Source organism: Anopheles funestus, unplaced genomic scaffold (assembly GCF_943734845.2).
Source record: "Anopheles funestus unplaced genomic scaffold, idAnoFuneDA-416_04 scaffold_18_ctg1, whole genome shotgun sequence".
NCBI classification, from domain to species: Eukaryota; Metazoa; Arthropoda; class Insecta; order Diptera; family Culicidae; genus Anopheles; species Anopheles funestus.
In genome coordinates, this window is record NW_026045355.1 from 240772 (window position 1) to 259910 (window position 19139).

Genomic DNA, 19139 nt, shown 5'->3' on the forward strand with positions numbered 1-19139 from the left:
CATTAGCCAAGACACCTTAGTTAAGACACCTTAGCCAAGACACATTAGCCAAGACACCTTAGCCAAGACACATTAGCCAAGACACATTAGCCAAGACACCTTAGCCAAGACACCTTAGCCAAGACACATTAGCCAAGACACCTTAGCCAAGACACATTAGCCAAGACACATTAGCCAAGACACCTTAGCCAAGACACATTAGCCAAGACACATTAGCCAAGACACATTAGCCAAGACACATTAGCCAAGACACCTTACCCAAGACACATTAGCCAGGACACATTAGCCAAGACACATTAGCCAAGACACATTAGCCAAGACACCTTAGCCAAGACACCTTAGCCAAGACACATTAGCCAAAACACCTTAGCCAAGACACATTAGCCAAGACACATTAGCCAAGACACCTTAGCCAAGACACATTAGGGCATCAAGCACGAACCTGCGTCAAACCAGCAGTGTGTCTCGTGTGCCCCCCGGGAAGCAATGCACACCAAGTCGGAGGAACCCGTTGCCACGCAGCTCGGAAAGCATGGAAGTAGTCCAAGTGAACCTTAACCACTGCGAGGCTGCACAGGATCTTCTGTGGCAGGTGATAATGGAGGAAAAAGGCGATGTGGCCATTATATCAGAACCCTATCGTGCACCAGGTAACACCAACAACTGGGTCATGGATAAAACTGAGATGGCTGCAATCTGGGCTGTGGGACCTTTTCCCATTCAAACAGTAGTATCCTGCGGCTTCGAGGGGTTCGTCATCGCCCTGATCAACGGAGTCTATTTCTGCAGCTGCTACGCTCCCCCCAGGTGGGAGCTAAACAAATTCAACGATATGTTAGACAGCCTAGTGGAACAGCTCGAGGGGCGAAGCCCAGTAGTTATAGCTGGAGACTTCAATGCCTGGGCGGTTGAATGGGGAAGTAGACGGACGAACACCAGAGGAGACGCGGTGCTAGAAAGCCTTGCTCGACTGGATGTTGTTTTGGGAAACGTAGGTTCTACTCCCACGTTTAGTAGAAATGATAGGACTTCGATTATAGACATCACGTTCTGTAGCCCAATCCTAGCGCGACATCTGAACTGGAGAGTGAGCGAAGCGTACACTCTCAGCGACCATCGAGTTGTCCGATACGCTGCCATCAGAAGGAGCATGCCAACGACAGTGTATACTAACGGCACCCTAGGTTGGAAAATCCAGTTTTTCGACGAGGAGCTGTTCAAGGAGGCGTTAGCCTTTGGTGGCTTCGCAGATGCGCGCAGCGTGCACGAACTAGCAGCTGGGTTGACTGATGCTTGCGATGCGACAATGCCGAGGAGAAAAGCCTCCAGCTGTAAGCGAAACCCTGCCTATTGGTGGAACGCTTCTATCGCGACACTACGGGCCAGGTGCATAGCAGTACGCCGGAAATTACAGCGGGAGAGACGTATTGGAAACCGAGATCAACTGCGAGCAGCATACGTCACGGCCAGGTCTGATCTGAAGAGAGCAATTAAAGACAGTAAGAGGAGATGCTTCCTGGAGCTTAGTGCTGAAATTGCTCGGAAGCCCTGGGGTTTTGCCTACAAGACAGTGATGCAGAAGGTGAAAACTCGCCAAGAGCCTGTGGAACGATGTCCCATGAGGCTTAAAAGGATCATTGGGAATTTGTTCCCTACTCATGACGCTCCAGAACTCTACACTACCTTCAGAACTTCAGAAAAAGAGATTGAGCCAATAACTGAAGACGAAATTCTACGGATTGCCGACCGTCTTAAACCTGGGAAAGCACCTGGCCCGGATGGCATTCCAAACGAAGCAGTCAAAGTAGCCATGAGAGCTTTCCCGAAAGTGTTCCAGATTGTACTCCAGGACACACTGAAGTCAGGCCAATTCCCGTCGACGTGGAAACAGCAGAAGCTGGTGCTAATACCAAAACCAGGAAAGCAGCCGGGCGACCCATCAGCTCTAAGGCCTTTGGGGCTCACTGATTCCCTGGCTAAGGTACAGGAAATTCCAATTCTGGATCGCCTGACAGTGCACACGGAAGGTCCGCTTGGACTTTCTAAGCGGCAGTTTGGATTTCGGAAGAAGCGCTCAACAGTCGACGCAATGTTGGCAGTGCTGGAGACGGGATATGCTGCGTTTCGGAGAAAAAGGTCCGGTGCACGTTACTGCGCGTTGATTACAATCGATGTAAAAAACGCCTTTAACAGTGCTAGCTGGGAGGCAATTGCTGCTGCGTTGGAGCGCATGGAGGTTCCCCCGTACTTGTGCAGGCTCTTGAGTAATTATCTTCAAGGACGGGTGCTACAATATGACACGGAGGAAGGAGTCCGGACAACCTCGATTACGGCAGGCGTCCCACAGGGATCAGTTTTAGGACCCACTCTGTGGAACGTCATGTATGACGGGGTGCTGACTCTCGCACTGCCACCAGGAGCTCAATTGATCGGGTTTGCAGATGACATCGCCCTTACAATAACCGGCGAAACGATTGAGGAGATCGAGATGCTGGCAACGGACGCAGTCAACAGGATTGATAGGTGGATGAGAGGGGTAAAGCTGCAAAGTGAGCACGCGAAGACGAAGTTTATAGTCATCAGCAGCCACAGGGAAGTACAGAAAGCTACGATATTGGTTGGCTCGCACCACATTGAGTCTACCAGATATCTAAAATATCTCGGAGTCATCGGCTGAACTTCAAGCAGCACCTCGTAGAAGTGTGTGGGAAGGCTATGAAGACCGCAAATATGATGGCAACATTCATGCCAAATATAGGTGGACCAAGCAGCAACATTAGGCGCCTACACGCTAATGTAGCCACGTCCGTAGTGAGGTACGGAGCCCCTGCGTGGGCGCACATCATGTCGGCGAAGCAGAACCGGAAAGCTGTGGATAAGGTACACAGACGATTGGTCATGCGTGTTACCAGTGCGTATCGTACCATATCGTATGATGCGGTATGCGTAATTGCGGGAATCATGCCGCTCTACATCACCCTTGAAGAAGACGCGAAGAACTTCCGCAACGCACGCTCGGGGGAACCTCTTGCTGATGGAGCAGTTAAGTCGGAGTCAAAGAGGAAATGGCAGGTGGCTTGGAGCAACTCGGCGAAAGGGAGATGGACCTATTCCTTGATCCCCGACGTTGAAACGTGGCTGGGAAGGAAACATGGCGAAGTGAACTTCTTCGTCACACAATTTCTCTCCGGTCATGGCTGTTTCAGGAACTACCTGCATAGATTCCGACATGCCGCTTCACCACGATGCCCAGCATGCGAGGACGTAGATGAGACAGCTGAACACGTTTTGTTCTACTGTCCTAGATTTGCTGAGGAGCGCCGGCAATTGAGCGACAAGTGCGGAACGGCAGTGAACGCGTCGAACATCCTGCAAGTGATGTTGCAGAGTGCAGATCTGTGGAAGGCAGCTGAAACGGCGATGCGATCGATTCTGGTGAAACTGCAGAAACAGTGGCGACAAGATCAACGGTTTGGTCTCGCATGAGTGTGTGCTGTGCTGTGTATGTGATGTCCAGTGTTGTGTTGTGTTGTGAAAAAATAAAAAAAAAACAAACAAAAGTGTTGCTTGTTGCTAGCGCGTATCATAAGACAGACTGAGTGTCACAGCACTGCCCCTCCCATGAAGTAATACCGCGAGGTGATTCCGTGGGAGGGTGCACAGGGTTCAAGGAGAGTTTTTTACTGGGTAAAAATCCCATGTCCCCCATTGTGGGTGTCTTTCGAAGATTTTAAACTCCTTGTAAAAAAAAAAAAAAAAAAAAAAAAAAAAAAAACATTAGCCAAGACACCTTACCCAAGACACATTAGCCAGGACACATTAGCCAAGACACATTAGCCAAGACACATTAGCCAAGACACCTTAGCCAAGACACCTTAGCCAAGACACATTAGCCAAAACACCTTAGCCAAGACACATTAGCCAAGACACATTAGCCAAGACACCTTAGCCAAGACACATTAGCCAAGACACCTTAGCCAAGACACATTAGCGAAGACACCTTAGCCAAGACACATTAGCGAAGACACCTTAGCCAAGACACATTAGCCAAGACACATTAGCCAAGACACCTTAGCCAAGACACATTAGCCAAGACACATTAGCCAAGACACCTTAGCCAAGACACATTAGCCAAGACACATTAGCCAAGACACCTTAGCCAAGACACATTAGCCAAGACACATTAGCCGAGACACATTAGCCAAGACACTTTAGCCAAGACACCTTAGCCAAGACACATTAGCCAAGACACCTTAGCCAAGACACATTAGCCAAGACACATTAGCCAAGACACATTAGCCAAGACACCTTAGCCAAGACACCTTAGCCAAGACACATTAGCCAAGACACATTAGCCGAGACACCTTAGCCAAGACACCTTAGCCAAGACACATTAGCCAAGACACCTTAGCCAAGACACCTTAGCCAAGACACCTTAGCCAAGACACATTAGCCAAGACACCTTAGCCAAGACACCTTAGCCAAGACACATTAGCCAAGACACCTTAGCCAAGACACATTAGTCAAGACACCTTAGCCAAGACACATTAGCGAAGACACCTTAGCCAAGACACCTTAGCCAAGACACCTTAGCCAATACACCTTAGCCAAGACACCTTAGCCAAGACACATTAGCCAAGACACATTAGCCAAGACACCTTAGCCAAGACACATTAGCCAAGACACCTTAGCCAAGACACCTTAGCCAAGACACCTTAGCCAAGACACATTAGCCAAGACACATTAGCCAAGACACATTAGCCAAGACACCTTAGCCAAGACACCTTAGCCAAGACACATTAGCCAAGACACATTAGCCAAGACACCTTAGCCAAGACACCTTAGCCAAGACACCTTAGCCAAGACACATTAGCCAAGACACCTTAGCCAAGACACATTAGCCAAGACACATTAGCCAAGACACCTTAGCCAAGACACATTAGCCAAGACACCTTAGCCAAGACACATTAGCCAAGACACCTTAGCCAAGACACATTAGCCAAGACACATTAGCCAAGACACATTAGCCAAGACACCTTAGCCAAGACACCTTAGCCAAGACACCTTAGCCAAGACACATTAGCCAAGACACCTTAGCCAAGACACCTTAGCCAAGACATATTAGCCAAGACACCTTAGCCAAAACACATTAGCCAAGACACATTAGCCAAGACACATTAGCCAAGACACATTAGCCAAGACACATTAGCCAAGACACTTTAGCCAAGACACCTAAGCCAAGACACCTTAGCCAAGACACATTAGCCAAGACACCTTAGCCAAGACACCTTAGCCAAGACACCTTAGCCAAGACACATTAGCCAAGACACCTTAGCCAAGACACCTTAGCCAAGACACATTAGCCAAGACACCTTAGCCAAGACACATTAGCCAAGACACCTTAGCCAAGACACCTTAGCCAAGACACCTTAGCCAAGACACCTTAGCCAATACACCTTAGCCAAGACACATTAGCCAAGACACCTTAGCGAAGACACCTTAGCCAAGACACATTAGCCAAGACACCTTAGCCAAGACACATTAGCCAAGACACCTTAGCCAAGACACCTTAGCCAAGACACCTTAGCCAAGACACATTAGCCAAGACACCTTAGCCAAGACACATTAGCCAAGACACATTAGCCAAGACACATTAGCCGAGACACATTAGCCAAGACACCTTAGCCAAGACACATTAGCCAAGACACATTAGCCAAGACACATTAGCCAAGACACATTAGCCAAGACACATTAGCCGAGACACCTTAGCCAAGACACCTTAGCCAAGACACCTTAGCCAAGACACATTAGCCAAGACACATTAGCCAAGACACATTAGCCATGACACCTTAGCCAAGACACCTTAGCCAAGACACATTAGCCAAGACACATTAGCCAAGACACATTAGCCAAGACACATTAGCCAAGACATCTTAGCCAAGACACATTAGCCAAGACACCTTAGCCAAGACACAATAACCAAGACACATTAGCCAAGACACCTTAGCCAAGACACCTTAGCCAAGACACCTTAGCCAAGACACATTAGCCAAGACACATTAGCCAAGACACATTAGCCAAGACACCTTAGCCAAGACACATTAGCCAAGACACATTAGCCAAGACACCTTAGCCAAGACATATTAGCCAAGACACATTAGCCAAGACACCTTAGCCAAGACACATTAGCCAAGACACATTAGCCAAGACACCTTAGCCAAGACACATTAGCCAAGACACATTAGCCGAGACACATTAGCCAAGACACCTTAGCCAAGACACCTTAGCCAAGACACATTAGCCAAGACACCTTAGCCAAGACACATTAGCCAAGACACATTAGCCAAGACACATTAGCCAAGACACCTTAGCCAAGACACCTTAGCCAAGACACATTAGCCAAGACACATTAGCCGAGACACATTAGCCAAGACACCTTAGCCAAGACACATTAGCCAAGACACCTTAGCCAAGACACCTTAGCCAAGACACCTTAGCCAAGACACATTAGCCAAGACACCTTAGCCAAGACACCTTAGCCAAGACACATTAGCCAAGACACCTTAGCCAAGACACATTAGCCAAGACACCTTAGCCAAGACACATTAGCGAAGACACCTTAGCCAAGACACCTTAGCCAAGACACCTTAGCCAATACACCTTAGCCAAGACACCTTAGCCAAGACACATTAGCCAAGACACATTAGCCAAGACACCTTAGCCAAGACACATTAGCCAAGACACCTTAGCCAAGACACCTTAGCCAAGACACCTTAGCCAAGACACCTTAGCCAAGACACATTAGCCAAGACACATTAGCCAAGACACATTAGCCAAGACACCTTAGCCAAGACACCTTAGCCAAGACACATTAGCCAAGACACATTAGCCAAGACACATTAGCCAAGACACCTTAGCCAAGACACCTTAGCCAAGACACATTAGCCAAGACACATTAGCCAAGACACATTAGCCAAGACACCTTAGCCAAGACACATTAGCCAAGACACCTTAGCCAAGACACATTAGCCAAGACACCTTAGCCAAGACACCTTAGCCAAGACACATTAGCCAAGACACATTAGCCAAGACACCTTAGCCAAGACACCTTAGCCAAGACACATTAGCCAAGACACCTTAGCCAAGACACCTTAGCCAAGACACATTAGCCAAGACACCTTAGCCAAGACACATTAGCCAAGACACCTTAGCCAAGACACCTTAGCCAAGACACCTTAGCCAATACACCTTAGCCGAGACACATTAGCCAAGACACCTTAGCGAAGACACCTTAGCCAAGACACATTAGCCAAGACACCTTAGCCAAGACACATTAGCCAAGACACCTTAGCCAAGACACCTTAGCCAAGACACCTTAGCCAAGACACATTAGCCAAGACACCTTAGCCAAGACACATTAGCCAAGACACATTAGCCAAGACACATTAGCCGAGACACATTAGCCAAGACACCTTAGCCAAGACACATTAGCCAAGACACATTAGCAAAGACACATTAGCCAAGACACATTAGCCAAGACACATTAGCCGAGACACCTTAGCCAAGACACCTTAGCCAAGACACCTTAGCCAAGACACATTAGCCAAGACACATTAGCCAAGACACATTAGCCATGACACCTTAGCCAAGACACCTTAGCCAAGACACATTAGCCAAGACACATTAGCCAAGACACATTAGCCAAGACACATTAGCCAAGACATCTTAGCCAAGACACATTAGCCAAGACACCTTAGCCAAGACACAATAGCCAAGACACATTAGCCAAGACACCTTAGCCAAGACACCTTAGCCAAGACACCTTAGCCAAGACACATTAGCCAAGACACATTAGCCAAGACACATTAGCCAAGACACCTTAGCCAAGACACATTAGCCAAGACACATTAGCCAAGACACCTTAGCCAAGACACATTAGCCAAGACACATTAGCCAAGACACCTTAGCCAAGACACATTAGCCAAGACACATTAGCCAAGACACCTTAGCCAAGACACATTAGCCAAGACACATTAGCCGAGACACATTAGCCAAGACACCTTAGCCAAGACACCTTAGCCAAGACACATTAGCCAAGACACCTTAGCCAAGACACATTAGCCAAGACACCTTAGCCAAGACACATTAGCCAAGACACCTTAGCCAAGACACCTTAGCCAAGACACCTTAGCCAAGACACATTAGCCAAGACACCTTAGCCAAGACACCTTAGCCAAGACACATTAGCCAAGACACCTTAGCCAAGACACATTAGCCAAGACACCTTAGCCAAGACACATTAGCGAAGACACCTTAGCCAAGACACCTTAGCCAAGACACCTTAGCCAATACACCTTAGCCAAGACACCTTAGCCAAGACACATTAGCCAAGACACATTAGCCAAGACACCTTAGCCAAGACACCTTAGCCAAGACACCTTAGCCAAGACACCTTAGCCAAGACACCTTAGCCAAGACACCTTAGCCAAGACACATTAGCCAAGACACATTAGCCAAGACACCTTAGCCAAGACACCTTAGCCAAGACACCTTAGCCAAGACACATTAGCCAAGACACATTAGCCAAGACACATTAGCCAAGACACCTTAGCCAAGACACCTTAGCCAAGACACATTAGCCAAGACACATTAGCCAAGACACATTAGCCAAGACACATTAGCCAAGACACCTTAGCCAAGACACATTAGCCAAGACACATTAGCCAAGACACCTTAGCCAAGACACATTAGCCAAGACACATTAGCCGAGACACCTTAGCCAAGACACCTTAGCCAAGACACCTTAGCCAAGACACCTTAGCCAAGACACATTAGCCAAGACATATTAGCCAAGACACCTTAGCCAAGACACATTAGCCAAGACACCTTAGCCAAGACACATTAGCCAAGACACATTAGCCGAGACACCTTAGCCAAGACACCTCAGCCAAGACACCTTAGCCAAGACACCTTAGCCAAGACACATTAGCCGAGACACATTAGCCAAGACACCTTAGCCAAGACACATTACCCAAGACACCTTAGCCAAGACACATTAGCCAAGACACATTAGCCAAGACACCTTAGCCAAGACACCTTAGCCAAGACACATTAGCCAAGACACATTAGCCGAGACACCTTAGCCAAGACACCTTAGCCAAGACACCTTAGCCAAGACACATTAGCCAAGACACCTTAGCCAAGACACCTTAGCTAAGACACATTAGCCAAGACACCTTAGCCAAGACACCTTAGCCAAGACACATTAGCCAAGACACATTAGCCAAGATACATTAGCCAAGACACCTTAGAAAAGACACATTAGCCAAGACACCTTAGCCAAGACACCTTAGCCAAGACACATTAGCCGAGACACATTAGCCGAGACACCTTAGCCAAGACACCTTAGCCAAGACACATTAGCCAAGACACCTTAGCCAAGACACATTAGCCAAGACACATTAGCCAAGACACCTTAGCCAAGACACATTAGCCAAGACACCTTAGCCAAGACACCTTAGCCAAGACACCTTAGCCAAGACACATTAGCCAAGACACCTTAGCCAAGACACATTAGCCAAGACACCTTAGCCAAGACCCCTTAGCCAAGACACCTTAGCCAAGACACCTTAGCCAAGACACATTAGCCAAGACACCTAAGCCAAGACACATTAGCCAAGACACTTTAGCCAAGACACATTAGCGAAGACACCTTAGCCAAGACACATTAGCCAAGACACCTTAGCCAAGACACCTTAGCCAAGACACCTTAGCCAAGACACCTTAGCCAAGACACATTAGCCAAGACACCTTAGCGAAGACACCTTAGCCAAGACACATTAGCCAAGACACCTTAGCCAAGACACATTAGCCAAGACACCTTAGCCAAGACACATTAGCCAAGACACCTTAGCCAAGACACATTAGCCAAGACACATTAGCCAAGACACATTAGCCAAGACACCTTAGCCAAGACACATTAGCCAAGACACATTAGCCAAGACACCTTAGCCAAGACACATTAGCCAAGACACATTAGCCAAGACACATTAGCCAAGACACATTAGCCATGACACCTTAGCCAAGACACCTTAGCCAAGACACATTAGCCAAGACACATTAGCCAAGACACCTTAGCCGAGACACATTAGCCATGACACATTAGCCAAGACACATTAGCCATGACACCTTAGCCAAGACACCTTAGCCAAGACACATTAGCCAAGACACATTAGCCAAGACACATTAGCCAAGACACCTTAGCCAAGACACCTTAGCCAAGACACATTAGCCAAGACACATTAGCCAAGACACCTTAGCCAAGACACATTAGCCAAGACACCTTAGCCAAGACACATTAGCCAAGACACCTTAGCCAAGACACATTAGCCAAGACACATTAGCCAAGACACCTTAGCCAAGACACCTTAGCCAAGACACATTAGCCAAGACACCTTAGCCAAGACACATTAGCCAAGACACATTAGCCAAGACACATTAGCCAAGACACATTAGCCAAGACACATTAGCCAAGACACCTTAGCCAAGACACCTTAGCCAAGACACCTTAGCCAAGACACATTAGCCAAGACACATTAGCCAAGACACCTTAGCCAAGACACATTAGCCAAGACACCTTAGCCGAGACGCATTAGTTAAGACACATTAGCCAAGACACCTTAGCCAAGACACATTAGCCAAGACACATTAGCCAAGACACCTTAGCCAAGACACATTAGCCAAGACACCTTAGCCAAGACACCTTAGCCAAGACACATTAGCCAAGACACCTTAGCCAAGACACATTAGCCAAGACACATTAGCCAAGACACCTTAGCCAAGACACATTAGCCAAGACACATTAGCCAAGACACATTAGCCAAGACACCTTAGCCAAGACACCTTAGCCAAGACACCTTAGCCAAGACACCTTAGCCAAGACACTTTAGCCAAGACACATTAGCCAAGACACATTAGCCAAGACACCTTAGCCAAGACACCTTAGCCAAGACACATTAGCCAAGACATATTAGCCAAGACACCTTGACCAAGACACATTAGCCAAGCCACCTTAGCCAAGACACATTAGCCAAGACACATTAGCCGAGACACCTTAGCCAAGACACCTCAGCCAAGACAAATTAGCGAAGACACCTTAGCCAAGACACATTAGCCAAGACACCTTAGCCAAGACACCTTAGCCAAGACACCTTAGCCAAGACACCTTAGCCAAGACACATTAGCCAAGACACCTTAGCCAAGACAAATTAGCGAAGACACCTTAGCCAAGACACATTAGCCAAGACACATTAGCCAAGACACCTTAGCCAAGACACCTTAGCCAGGACACCTTAGCCAAGACACATTAGCCAAGACACATTAGCCAAGACACTTTAGCCAAGACACCTTAGCCAAGACACATTAGCCAAGACACCTTAGCCAAGACACATTAGCCAAGACACCTTAGCCGAGACACATTAGCGAAGACACCTTAGCCAAGACACATTACCCAAGACACCTTACCCAAGACACCTTAGCCAAGACACCTTAGCCAAGACACATTAGCCGAGACACATTAGCCAAGACACCTTAGCCAAGACACCTTAGCCAAGACACATTAGCCAAGACACATTAGCCAAGACACCTTAGCCAAGACACATTAGCCAAGACACATTAGCCGAGACACCTTAGCCAAGACACCTTAGCCAAGACACCTTAGCCAAGACACATTAGCCAAGACATATTAGCCAAGACACATTAGCCAAGACACACTAGCCAAGACACATTAGCCAAGACACCTTAGCCAAGACACCTTAGCAAAGACACCTTAGCCAAGACACATTAGCCAAGACACATTTGCCGAGACACCTTAGCCAAGACACCTTAGCCAAGACACATTAGCCAAGACACCTTAGCCAAGACACCTTAGCCAAGACACATTAGCCAAGACACATTAGCCAAGACACATTAGCCAAGACACCTTAGAAAAGACACCTTAGCCAAGACACCTTAGCCAAGACACATTAGCCAAGACACCTAAGCCAAGACACATTAGCCAAGACACCTTAGCCAAGACACATTAGCGAAGACACCTTAGCCAAGACACATTAGCCAAGACACATTAGCCAAGACACATTAGCCAAGACACCTTAGCCAAGACACCTTAGCCAAGACACCTTAGCCAAGACACATTAGCCAAGACACCTTAGCGAAGACACCTTAGCCAAGACACATTAGCCAAGACACCTTATCCAAGACACATTAGCCAAGACACCTTAGCCAAGACACCTTAGCCAAGACACCTTAGCCAAGACACATTAGCCAAGACACATTAGCCAAGACACATTAGCCAAGACACCTTAGCCAAGACACATTAGCCGAGACACATTAGCCAAGACACATTAGCCAAGACACATTAGCCAAGACACCTTAGCCAAGACACTTTAGCCAAGACACATTAGCCAAGACACCTTAGCCAAGACACATTAGCCGAGACACATTAGCCAAGACACATTAGCCGAGACACCTTAGCCAAGACACCTTAGCCAAGACACCTTAGCCAAGACACATTAGTCAAGACACCTTAGCCAAGACACCTTAGCCAAGACACATTAGCCAAGACACATTAGCCGAGACACCTTAGCCAAGACACCTTAGCCAAGACACCTTAGCCAAGACACATTAGCCAAGACACCTTAGCCAAGACACATTAGCCAAGACACCTTAGCCAAGACACATTAGCCAAGACACATTAGCCAAGACACATTAGCTAAGACACCTTAGCCAAGACACCTTAGCCAAGACACATTAGCCGAGACACATTAGCCAAGACACCTTAGCCAAGACACCTTAGCCAAGACACCTTAGCCAAGACACCTTAGCCAAGACACATTAGCCAAGACACCTTAGCGAAGACACCTTAGCCAAGACACATTAGCCAAGACACCTTATCCAAGACACATTAGCCAAGACACCTTAGCCAAGACACCTTAGCCAAGACACCTTAGCCAAGACACATTAGCCAAGACACATTAGCCAAGACACATTAGCCAAGACACCTTAGCCAAGACACATTAGCCGAGACACATTAGCCGAGACACCTTCGCCAAGACACATTAGCCAAGACACCTTAGCCAAGACACATTAGCCAAGACACATTAGCCAAGACACATTAGCCAAGACACATAAGCCGAGACACCTTAGCCAAGACACCTTAGCCAAGACACCTTAGCCAAGACACATTAGCCAAGACACCTTAGCCAAGACACATTAGCCAAGACACATTAGCCGAGACACCTTGACCAAGACACCTTAGCCAAGACACCTTAGCCAAGACACATTAGCCAAGACACCTTAGCCAAGACACCTTAGCCAAGACACATTAGCCAAGACACCTTAGCCAAGACACATTAGCCAAGACACATTAGCCGAGACACATTAGCCATGACACATTAGCCAAGACACATTAGCCGAGACACCTTAGCCAAGACACCTTAGCCAAGACACATTAGCCAAGACACATTAGCCAAGACACATTAGCCAAGACACCTTAGCCAAGACACATTAGCCAAGACACATTAGCCAAGACACCTTAGCCAAGACACATTAGCCAAGACACATTAGCCAAGACACATTAGCCAAGACACCTTAGCCAAGACACCTTAGCCAAGACACATTAGCCAAGACACCTTAGCCAAGACACCTTAGCCAAGACACATTAGCCAAGACACCTTAGCCAAGACACATTAGCCAAGACACATTAGCCAAGACACATTAGCCAAGACACCTTAGAAAAGACACCTTAGCCAAGACACATTAGCCAAGACACATTAGCCAAGACACCTTAGCCAAGACACATTAGCCAAGACACATTAGCCAAGACACATTAGCCAAGACACATTAGCCAAGACACCTCAGCCAAGACACCTTAGCCAAGACACATTAGCCAATACACCTTAGCCAAGACACCTTAGCCAAGACACCTTAGCCAAGACACCTTAGCCAAGACACATTAGCCAAGACACATTAGCCAAGACACCTTAGCCAAGACACATTAGCCAAGACACCTTAGCCAAGACACATTAGCCAAGACACCTTAGCCAAGACACATTAGCCAAGACACCTTAGCCAAGACACCTTAGCCAAGACACCTTAGCCAAGACACCTTAGCCAAGACACCTTAGCCAAGACACCTTAGCCGAGACACCTTAGCCAAGACACATTAGCCAAGACACCTTAGCCAAGACACATTAGCCAAGACACCTTAGCCAAGACACATTAGCCAAGACACCTTAGCCAAGACACATTAGCGAAGACACCTTAGCCAAGACACCTTAGCCAAGACACCTTAGCCAAGACACCTTAGCCAAGACACCTTTGCCAAGACACCTTAGCCAAGACACATTAGCCAAGACACATTAGCCAAGACACCTTAGCCAAGACACATTAGCCAAGACACCTTAGCCAAGACACATTAGCCAAGACACCTTAGCCAAGACACATTAGCCAAGACACCTTAGCCAAGACACCTTAGCCAAGACACCTTAGCCAAGACACCTTAGCCAAGACACCTTAGCCAAGACACCTTAGCCGAGACACCTTAGCCAAGACACATTAGCCAAGACACCTTAGCCAAGACACATTAGCCAAGACACCTTAGCCAAGACACATTAGCCAAGACACCTTAGCCAAGACACATTAGCGAAGACACCTTAGCCAAGACACCTTAGCCAAGACACCTTAGCCAAGACACCTTAGCCAAGACACCTTAGCCAAGACACCTTAGCCAAGACACATTAGCCAAGACACATTAGCCAAGACACCTTAGCCAAGACACATTTGCCAAGACACCTTAGCCAAGACATCTTAGCCAAGACACATAAGTCAAGACAACTTAGCCAAGACACCTTAGCCAAGACACATTAGCCAAGACACATAAGCCAAGACACCTTAGCCAAGACACCTTAGCCAAGACACCTTAGCCAAGACACCTTAGCCAAGACACCTTAGCCAAGACACATTAGCCAAGACACATTAGCCAAGACACATTAGCCAAGACACCTTAGCCAAGACACCTTAGCCAAGACACCTTAGCCAAGACACCTTAGGCAAGACACCTTAGCCAAGGCACATTAGCCAAGACACCTTAGTTAAGACACATTAGCCAAGACACCTTAGCCAAGACACATTAGCGAAGACACCTTAGCCAAGACACCTTAGCCAAGACACCTTAGCCAAGACACCTTAGCCAAGACACCTTAGCCAAGACAAATTAGCCAAGACACCTTAGCCAAGACACATTAGCGAAGACACCTTAGCCAAGACACCTTAGCCAAGACACATTAGCCAAGACACATTAGCCAAGACACCTTAACCAAGACACATTAGCCAAGACACATTAGCCAAGACACCTTAGCCAAGACACATTAGCCAAGACACCTTAGCCAAGACACCTTAGCCAAGACACCTTAGCCAAGACACATTAGCCAAGACACATTAGCCAAGACACCTTAGCCAAGACACCTTAGCCAAGACACCTTAGCCAAGACACCTTAGCCAAGACACATTAGCCAAGACACATTAGCCAAGACACCTTAGCCATGACACCTTAGCCAAGACACATTAGCCAAGACACCTTAGCCAAGACACCTTAGCCAAGACACCTTAACCAAGACACATTAGCCAAGACACATTAGCCGAGACACCTTAGCCAAGACACCTTAGCCAAGACACATTAGCCAAGACACCTTAGCCAAGACACCTTAGCCAAGACACCTTAGCCAAGACACATTAGCCAAGACACCTTAGCCAAGACACATAAGCCAAGACACCTTAGCCAAGACACCTTAGCCAAGACACCTTAGCCAAGACACCTTAGCCAAGACACCTTAGCCAAGACACCTTAGCTAAGACACATTAGCCAAGACACCTTAGCCAAGACACATTAGCTAAGACACATTAGCCAAGACACCTTAGCCAAGACACCTTAGCCAAGACACCTTAGCCAAGACACCTTAGCCAAGACACATTAGCCAAGACACATTAGCCAAGACACCTTAGCCAAGACACATTAGCCAAGACACCTTAGCCAAGACACATTAGCCAAGACACATAAGCCGAGACACCTTAGCCAAGACACCTTAGCCAAGACACCTTAGCCAAGGCACATTAGCCAAGACACCTTAGCCAAGACACCTTAGCTAAGACACATTAGCCAAGACACCTTAGCCAAGACACATTAGCCAAGACACATTAGCCAAGACACCTTAGCCAAGACACCTTAGCCAAGACACATTAGCCAAGACACATTAGCCAAGACACCTTAGCCAAGACACCTTAGCCAAGACACATTAGCCAAGATACATTAGCCGAGACACCATAGCCAAGACACCTTAGCCAAAACACCTTAGCCAAGACACATTAGCCAAGACACATTAGCCGAGACACATTAGCCAAGACACCTTAGCCAAGACACCTTAGCCAAGACACATTAGCCAAGACACCTTAGCCAAGACACATTAGCCAAGACACATTAGCCAAGACACATTAGCCAAGACACCTTAGCCAAGACACATTAGCCAAGACACCTTAGCCAAGACACATTAGCCAAGACACCTTAGCCAAGACACCTTAGCCAAGACACCTTAGCCAAGACACCTTAGCCAAGGCACATTAGCCAAGACACATTAGCCAAGACACCTTAGCCAAGACACCTTAGCTAAGACACATTAGCCAAGACACCTTAGCCAAGACACATTAGCCAAGACACATTAGCCAAGACACCTTAGCCAAGACACATTAGCCAAGACACATTAGCCAAGACACCTTAGCCAAGACACATTAGCCAAGACACCTTAGCCAAGACACCTTAGCCAAGACACCTTAGCCAAGACACTTTAGCCAAGACACCATAGCCAAGACACATTAGCCGAGACACATTAGCCAAGACACATTAGCCAAGACAACTTAGCCAAGACACATTAGCCAAGACACATTAGCCAAGACACCTTAGCTAAGACACATTAGCCAAGACACCTTAGCCAAGACACATTAGCCAAGACACATTAGCCAAGACACATTAGCCGAGACACATTAGCCAAGACACATTAGCCAAGACACATTAGCCAAGACACATTAGCCAAGACACATTAGCCAAGACACATTAGCCAAGACACCTTAGCCAAGACACCTTAGTCAAGACACATTAGCCAAGACACATAAGCCGAGACACATTAGCCAAGACACATTAGCCAAGACACATTAGCCAAGACACATTAGCCAAGACACATTAGCCAAGACACCTTAGCCAAGACACATTAGCCAAGACACATAAGCCGAGACACCTTAGCCAAGACACCTTAGCCAAGACACCTTAGCCAAGGCACATTAGCCAAGACACCTTAGCCAAGACACCTTAGCTAAGACACATTAGCCAAGACACATTAGCCAAGACACATTAGCCAAGACACATTAGCCAAGACACCTTAGCCAAGACACATTAGCCAAGACACATTAGCCAAGACACCTTAGCCAAGACACATTAGCCAAGACACCTTAGCCAAGACACCTTAGCCAAGACACCTTAGCCAAGACACTTTAGCCAAGACACCTTAGCCAAGACACATTAGCCAAGACACATTAGCCAAGACACATTAGCCAAGACACCTTAGCCAAGACACCTTAGCCAAGACACATTAGCCGAGACACCTTAGCCAAGACACATTAGCCAAGACACCTTAGCCAAGACACATTAGCCAAGACACATTAGCCAAGACACCTTAGCCAAGACACATTAGCCAAGACACATTAGCCGAGACACCTTAGCCAAGACACCTTAGCCAAGACAACCTAGCCAAGACACCTTAGCCAAGACACATAAGCCGAGACACATTAGCCAAGACACCTTAGCCAAGACACCTTAGCCAAGACACATTAGCAAAGACACATTAGCCAAGACACCTTAGCCGAGACACATTAGCCAAGACACATTAGCCAAGACACATTAGCCAAGACACATTAGCCAAGACACCTTAGCCAAGACACATTAGCCAAGACACCTTAGCCAAAACACATTAGCCAAGACACCTTAGCCAAGACACCTTAGCCAAGACACATTAGCCAAGACACATTAGCCAAGACACTTTAGCCAAGACACCTTAGCCAAGACACATTAGCCAAGACACATTAGCCAAGACACATTAGCCAAGACACATTAGCCAAGACACCTTAGCCAAGACACATTAGCCAAGACACATTAGCCGAGACACATTAGCCAAGACACCTTAGCCAAGACACCTTAGCCAAGACACATTAGCCAAGACACCTTAGCCAAGACACATTAGCCAAGACACATTAGCCAAGACACATTAGCCAAGACACCTTTGCCAAGACACATTAGCCAAGACACCTTAGCCAAGACACATTAGCCAAGACACATAAGCCGAGACACCTTAGCCAAGACACCTTAGCCAAGACACCTTAGAAAAAGGCACATTAGCCAAGACACCTTAGCCAAGACACCTTAGCTAAGACACATTAGCCAAGACACCTTAGCCAAGACACATTAGCCAAGACACATTAGCCAAGACACCTTAGCCAAGACACATTAGCCAAGACACATTAGCCAAGACACCTTAGCCAAGACACATTAGCCAAGACACCTTAGCCAAGACACCTTAGCCAAGACACCTTAGCCAAGACATTTTAGCCAAGACACCTTAGCCAAGACACATTAGCCAAGACACATTAGCCAAGACACATTAGCCAAGACACCTTAGCCAAGACACCTTAGCCAAGACACATTAGCCGAGACACCTTAGCCAAGACACATTAGCCAAGACACCTTAGCCAAGACACATTAGCCAAGACACCTTAGCCAAGACACCTTAGCCAAGACACATTAGCCAAGACACATTAGCCGAGACACCTTAGCCAAGACACCTTAGCCAAGACACCCTAGCCAAGACACCTTAGCCAAGACACATTAGCCGAGACACATTAGTCAAGACACCTTAGCCAAGACACCTTAGCCAAGACACATTAGCCAAGACACCTTAGCCAAGACACATTAGCCAAGACACATTAGCCAAGACACCTTAGCCAGGACACATTAGCCAAGACACATTAGCCAAGACACATTA

The 19139-nt window shown here is 47.2% G+C and overlaps 1 long non-coding RNA gene across 1 annotated transcript in view; it reads right to left on the reverse strand.

The window, feature by feature from the left end:
* Window positions 1-5956: 5956 nt before the first annotated feature.
* Window positions 5957-19139, reverse strand: part of LOC125774522 (uncharacterized) — a 102656-nt gene continuing 89473 nt past the window's right edge. The window contains exons 6-7 of the long non-coding RNA XR_007421004.1: window positions 11351-11490; window positions 5957-10090 (exon numbers count right to left, since the gene is read on the reverse strand). This is a non-coding gene — a long non-coding RNA (uncharacterized LOC125774522). The remainder of the gene's footprint in view (window positions 10091-11350; window positions 11491-19139) is intronic.